Source organism: Marmota marmota, unplaced genomic scaffold (genome assembly GCF_001458135.2).
Source record: "Marmota marmota marmota unplaced genomic scaffold, marMar, whole genome shotgun sequence".
Taxonomy (NCBI): domain Eukaryota; kingdom Metazoa; phylum Chordata; class Mammalia; order Rodentia; family Sciuridae; genus Marmota; species Marmota marmota.
In genome coordinates, this window is record NW_026000081.1 from 523,854 (window position 1) to 531,827 (window position 7,974).

Sequence of the window (7,974 nt, forward strand, 5' to 3'; positions counted from 1 at the left end):
AAATTCTACTTTTCAAAGATTCTTAAAAAAAAAAAAAAGACACAAAAGAGCTTCCAAAGCAGTGTAAGATCTGCTATAGACTCATCCACTTTGTTGAAGGAATTTATATAAATTTTGTATTTGCTTTCACTATAGCATATTTTTGTTAGAATCATATTCAAAGCAGCATATTTATTTTTATCAGTTGAACCCTGCAGTGTAAAATGGACATTTACTGAAGAGGATTAGAGATTTACATGAAACTGCAACAGAGACAATTTGCTTGTATCACATGCATGCAGCAGGCAAAAAATGGTAGAAAGCATTGTACTTGGTAGAAAGCATTTTACACAACTCTTAGACCCAGCTCACCACTCTAGCAGTAGTACTTTAGATAAGTTATTTAGGTACTGTGTGCCTCGGTTTCTCTGTGTGGAAAAAGCAAATGATATCTGTTCTACCTACTGGTAGATTATTTGAGGTAAAGGAGGTTTAAAAAGCAGTAATGGTTTTGAGGATTTTCTAAACCTCAAAATGACCAATAAGTATGCCATATTAGATCACTGTTATTATTATGACATAATTGTTAAATATAAACATTTGTGACCAGTGCAGTCATGCCTGTCCCTCTGGAATCTTACCACCCAGTTTCATATTTATCTCAGTCTTGATAGGGCAGTCTCCCTGCTCTGGTATACCGAAGTTATTGAGGATCCTTTAGTAAGGTCCCTTTCTCAGGCCATAACTTGATGTTCCCAGAAGAGGGCAGCAAAACTCCAATCCAAAGGTTCTGCCACTTCCTCAAAATGTCTAGTTTTTCCTTGAGAGGAAAACAACTATACTGTAAAGAGAAATGGTGGTCTTGGCTGAGACTGTAGCTTAATGGTAGAATGCTTGCCTAGCACTCTAGATGGACCCAGTTCCATCTCCAGAACCCCCCCAACACACACACACACACACACACATATATATATATTTATAATCTATCTATCTTTAGGTGACAAAGCTGATCTCATTACAATAAACACTATAGCAACCATTTTACTCATTTCAAAAAACATTTTACCTTTTATGTGTCCTCTGAAGAAAATAATTATTTCTTTAATCTCATTTTAACTCTGTAACATTTTAACTCTGTAACATATCTAGAACCCTCTAGTCATGTTTTCCCACTTAACCCCAAATTTTTGAAGATCACTTAACATCAGTTTTTGTTTTTTAAAAATTTTATACATAATAATGGGATTCATTGTGACGTATTTATACATGCACATAACATACTTTGGTCAATTTCATCCTCCAGTACCTCCCTTTTGCCTACTCTCCTTCTTCCCTGGGTCCCCTTCCTTTACTCTACTAGTCTGCCTTCAATTTTAGTGAGATTCCCTACCTTCCCCCCGCCCCCACCCCCTTCCATATATGAGAGAAAACAACCCTTGACTCTGGAGTTTGGCTCAAATTCCATCCATTTTCCTGCAAATGATATCATTTCATTTCTCCTTATAACTAAATAAAACTTCATTATGTATATATACCACATTTTCTTCACCTATTCATTCATTGATGGATAACTGGTTTCATAATGTAATGATTGTGAATTGTGCTGCTATGAACATGGATATGGCATTAGTTTTTAAATAACATTCTTTTGTAAGAGGAAGGTAAGGAGCTCAGGCCCAATCTTTCCAACTTAATATGCCTACCTAAATTCAAAGAATGATTCCCAATAGTGTCTACATATGCCTGTCATAGAGTATCTGTGTCATACAAAGAGAAGTTTATATCTGATCTTTCTCATTCATTATTCAAATTTGTTTAAAAGTTTCCTAGTGCTTTTATACCTTTAATCAGTGAATCTTCTTGTAATGATAGCAACTAATATTTGAGCCATTTGTAACAGTATATGAGGTACTTTCACAGACATGATTTTCTTTCATCCTCACTGTAGCCCTGTGCGGTTGATAGCCACTCTCCTCATTTTATGGATAAATTTTCTCATCTGTAATCATAATAGCTGTTCTTTACTTGAAGAGAAAATTTCAGGGGGATGCCCCATATGTCAAGGGCCCCACAGGATGAGTAATTTCTTTCTCCTGATAAGTGCTTTTATAAAAGCCAATTCTGAATGTGATGCTTTTTTTTTTAATTTTTTTAATTTTTTTTTTTTGGTCTGCCCTATTGCAATGAGAGATGCGATAGGAAGGCTTTCAGTTAATTTTCCAATTCCCTCTGCTTTGGCCAGTTCATTTCTGGCTTTGCTTTTTTTGGAGAGGAAAAAAAACTATCCTGTTTCCCACTCTTCCTCTTCTCCCACCGCCCCCAAGTCAGAGTCTTTTCCATTCCAGCTAAACCTCTTCCTGTTCTTGAGAATTGCATCACATACTTGGCTTATTGTAGACCAACACCCCCATACTGGCACCTGGGAGCACATAGACTTCTTTTTATTGGTTGATAGTTCTTGTCTGGTGAGCAGGAAATAAGTCACTCACTTCCTGACTTCTAGCCTTGCCCTTCAAAAAATATATACATATTCCTCAGATTTTTGTTTATTTAGAAATTCTTCACTCCAGCCTGTCCTGGAATGAGCAGGATATATCAAAGTATGAAAGAGCATTTTGGGTACACATTGCTGAATGAGCTGTCTACCTTGCTGCTTCTAATGCTTATTTATTTTTCAACAAAGTAATATGGTATTGGCTCCCACTGTATTGAAAGAGCCTTTTATTAAGGACACTGATGTGTCCCACAACCTCTGTATTACTAAATTCATTCAACACATCAGTCTTTATCTTACTTGACCTCTGAGCACCTGATGCTACTGACCATATCCTCCCTGAGAAGACTCACTGTCTTCCTTTGTTTTCCATATGCTATTCTTTCATTCCTACCTTAGATATGGATCTTAAAATATCCTTTGCAAGATCCTCTTTCTCCAAAAACTGAGTGTTGTTGGTATTTCTAAGGACCCTGTTCTACATCAACCTCTTTTCTCACAGTCTCTGTGTGAGAGAAATAAGAAATCTTATTTCCTTCCATGGCATTATTAGACCACATGCAAATGGCATTTAAATCTCTATCTCCCCTGAACTCTAAATTCATTGTAACCAACTGCCTCCTGGAACTTTTCCAATTGGGAATTCCTAAAACCATAACCACCAACTCATTCCCTCAAATCTGTTCCTCCTATGTTGCTCCTTATCCAAATATATGCTGTACCATCCACCCAGTTACTTACTATAGCCAGAAACGTAGAATTTATCCTTGGTACTGTTTGCTCACCTCCCCCATATTCAATCAATAACCAAGTCCAGTAAAATCCCCTCGACTCTATCCACTTCTCCCCTTTCCCACTGCCACCACCTGACCTAAGTGAGTACCATCTGTGTAAGTGTTACACTTCCTCTTGCTTGTTTCCTGCCTAGGAAAAACACCCAGTTTTTCTCCCCTTGGATCATTTTCCACCAGCCATCAGGATGTTCTTTATATAAATGCAGTTCTGGTGAATTAATAACTTTTGTTTAAAACCCGTTAGTTGCTTCCTACTGTCCTGAGGATAGAGTACAAACTTCTTAACACAGCTCATAAGCCCGTCATGATCAGCCTGCCAGCAGCCTGACCTCCACTCATGCTGGACTTCAGGGTTTGAATACACCTTCCTTCCTTTTGCTTGTGGGCCTTCACAAATACTATTTCCTTTGCCTTGAGTGCTTTACTACAGGGACTTAAGTGTATTCAGGTGGATTTTTACTCTCAAATTGTCATTGGCTTTAATTCCTGAGTCAGAACTGAACTTAGATGCTTAACTGATTCTGGAATTAAAGCCAAAATTCACATGGAAATATATTTGAATTAGTTAACTTATGATTGATTTTTACCATAGCTGAATGTAAACTGGAACATTTTTTAATTGTATTAGAATGTTTTCTTGATTGTTATTCATTCTGCCATACTGTTTTTTGATTGATTGATTGATTTTTTAAAATTTCCATGTGGCTTCTACCACTCTCCTTTCTTACCTCTTAACCCTTACCCTTTGGTTACTCTAGACTTGCCCCTACATGGATCCAGGTTGCTTGTGGGATAGCTGGTGTGAGGCAATGGTTAATTAGAACTTTTCAGACTGCAACAGGAAGGCATTGAATCGAAAGCAAAGGAGAGGAAGCACAAACCGATACCCACCACAAAGCTGCTGTGTGCCCAGCATGACCCAAGCCGCACCCTCTGGTGGGGAATCTGGTGGAGGAGTAAGAAGCCACAGAGTTTAATAAATCATTAGCACAGCCTTCCACTTCCCCTGATCCAATTTTCCTGGGTCACCATGAGTGTCACTACCAGGTACTGGCCTAAGAAGGTGGATGGTAATAAGAAATATAGAGGCTCGGGGAAGGTCCCTTAAGTGAATGGACCATTTGCCTCAAACCTCCTCCATAGTCTAACTCTAAGCACAAAGGTCCAGGGTAGAGTATTTCTTAGCAATTCTCTGCCAGAGGTGATTCCCAGATGAAAGTTCCCATGTTCCCCCCAAATACTTCTGCTATCTGCCTGAAAAGCTGCTTCAAATAGTAGAAGTAATTATTTTATAACTAATGACAACTCCTCTTTGATATAATTGAGAACTTTAAATGTACACTAAAGTGTAAATGACTACCTTCAGATTCCTGCCTTCAATGAAGGAGGAAGGAGAAAGGAAAAGACAGGAGAATCAAAGATAAATAACATCTATTTATTATTTTGCCCATGGCCTACTCAACTTACATTTTTTCCCTTCACTGTTAAAGGAGATACTTATTCTTCAGCAGCCTGAATACAGATGCAATATAGAGCCTCACAGTGACTCCTTAATTTACCTTCCCAAGCTCACTGCCTCACAATCTGGAGAAATGAGATCTGAGCTCTGCTTTTGCAGTTGGAGAGTCAGACATGAATGGAAGCATCCATCTTAGTCTGGGGGAAAGGTTGCTTGGCTTGACTGGAATTGGGCACTTGCATTTAGAGACTGCCAACCTCACACTTTAGATAACAGAACAGGAAATACTGTGAGTGCAACTGGGAGGGGAGAAAGAACTTACTGTGTACCCAAGTCTGTAAGTTCCTCACACACCTCTGTGCATTATATTTTCTGCCCTGTAAGTGACCAGGACTGACTGAGGAACATTGAGAAATAGATGAAGCATGCTTTCAAGCCTGCCTCCTCTTACAGCATTCTCACCTCCTGTCATGTTCAGCTCCTGTAATCTTGTCAATGCAAATCTTCCGAGATCTAGATCATTATTGAAGCTTAAATGGAAGAATCTTAGGCATTAAAACAGGAGGTGAGAGAAACAAATCTTAGAGTGAAGAGACCTTTTCTCCCAAAGCCTCTGTAAGTAGTAAAAATGTTCTCAGTTTTAGAACCCCAACAGTGGTAAGTTGGAAAGAATCTAATAAATGAGAAAGAATGGAATTTGTAGTCAAATGACTTTGTTTTGAAACTACCCTCCCTCCTCCTTTTCCACCTGCCTTTACTTTAGAGAAGAAGGGAGTGGGACTGGGAAGCTCCCTGAAACTCAGAGAAATGCTACAAGTTTCCCAAGTCTGGGTTCCAGCCCAGAGTGTGCCCACTTTCCTCAATGATCAAGAACATTTCTCAAGTTATGTGTATAATTATGCATGATCTAAACCTGCAGGAGTTGGGTGACTGCACTTTCCATGTGTCATCTTTCAGCTTGTGACATGAGTTACATTACATTTCTTAGACAAGAAAAATTAGCAATATGAGTACAAAAAGAGAGAGGTAGGCAATATAAGCTACTTTTTTGAAAAATCTTAGTTATGAAAGAAGAGAGAGGTTGGCTAAAGAAAATGTTGCAGTAAAGAATGGGTTTCATTTTTAAAAATCAAGGGAGGTTTGGATATTTATATACTTGAAGAGAGCATAGAGAGATCTCAACAAATCACTTTATACCTGAGCTTTGATACCCTCATCTGGGGGAGGGGAATTTCTATGAAGATTAAAATTAAATCAAAATCATATGACAGTGACAGTATAGGCTCATATACTGCAAACTCTATAAAACATGTTAAAATTTGTAACTGTCACCATCCATTGTCCAGATGAATAAGCTCTAGTCACAGCTGTTCTGTCCCTGTCTCTTCTACCCTATGTGACAGGGCTGTCAGGAAGAGACAGGCTCATGAGTGGGAGGGACTAAGACATCTAAGAAAGAGGTCAATAGTGGTACAATTTGTATCATGACATACTTTGAACTTTTAGGAGGTGTGTGTGTGTGTGTGTGTGTGTGTGTGTGTCTGTCTGTCTTACTACATGCAATGAGTTACCATTGCATTTATTTTAACTTGCCTTGTATTCTTATTTTTAAATTATTATTTTAAAAAGAGACACAGTTTAGATCCAAAAATGTCTCTTAAAAGCTGTAATTTATGGAGCACATTTTTAGAAATTAAAAAGTTACTATGGTGAAAAATACCCATCTTGAAATTCAAGGGGCTGCAAATAAAATTATATACACAACCTTCTACTTGGAAAAAGGAGCAATTTCTTAGAAAATAATTTAACATTGGGGCTGGGGTTGTGGCTCAGTGGTAGAGCATTTGCCTGGCATGTGTGAGGCCCTGGGTTCAAGTCTCAGCATCACATATAAATAAACAAAATAAAGGTCCATCGACCACTAAAAATACAAAAAAATTTTTTTTTAGAAAAGAAAATAACCTAATGTTGATTCACAATCTTGTAGAAAGGGTTAATCTCTTTTCTGACTATTTGCTGAATTCCAGTATCATTTTTCTTTGATGTAAATGTGGCAACAGCAATCAAAGTTCCTTTTCCCAGTTGGCTGTAATGCTTACATACTTTTATCAATTAATTCCTGTTAGCTGTACACAGCATTAAATAATTCAGTGAAGTCTTTCTCCTCTCAATTTTTTGCATATTAACTTTACTTTGAACCCCTTTACTCCCATTCCTACACAAAAATAAAAATACACAAGATTCCACTCCCCCAATTCCTCTCCCTTTCACACATGATTTTCTAATTTGAAATGACTTATGACTGATCTGTTCCTTTTTCCATTCTCCATCCCTTATTCTGTACTAGGGATTAAACCCAAAGTCTCAAGCATGTTAGGCTGAGTGCTTTATCACTGAGCTGCATCCTCAGCCCATTGTTCATTTTAAATTGGATCATTTGTCTTCTTATTATGGAGGAGTTTTTTATATCCTAAATGCAAGTCTCTTATCAAACATATGATTTGCAATATATTTTTTTCTGTTCTTGAAGTAGTCCTTTCAGTTTCTTGATGGTGTCTTTTAAAACACAAAAGTTTTAAATATTAATGAAGTATAACTTATTAGCTGTTTTTTTTTTTTCCTTCTCTGCCTCTCTTTTATCACCTGTGCTTTTTGGTGCATCTAAGAAATAATTGCTTAACCTAAGGTCACAAAGATTTACTACGTAACCCAAAGTCACAAAGATTTCATATTCTTCTAAAAGTTTCATAGTTGTAACTTGTACATTGAGGCCTATGATCCACTGGAGTTAATTATTATGTATTATGTTAAGCAAAGATATAAGCCTATTATTTTGTCTGTGGATGTCTACTTTTCCAGTACCATTTTTTGAAAAGATCATTTACTCCAGTTGAATTGTCTTGGCTCCTTTGTCAATAATCACTTGACCATAATTGTTAGAGTTTATTTGTGATTCTCAATTCTTTTCCATTGATCTGTATGTTCATCTATTTCAGCCTCAAACTGTCTTGACTACTGTAGTTTTATAGTATGTTTTGAAATCAGGAAGCACGAGCTTATCAACTTTGTTCTTCTTTTTCAAAATTTTTTAGCTATTCTGAGTCCCTTGCATTTCCATATGAGTTTGGGGATCAGCAGAAATTGACAGCCAGATAACTAAAATTCATCAGAAAGCCCCTACTCCTAATAAACAATTAAAACATTTTCTTTCATACCCAGGGTAAAATTGAATAAGGAAGCCTGAGCAG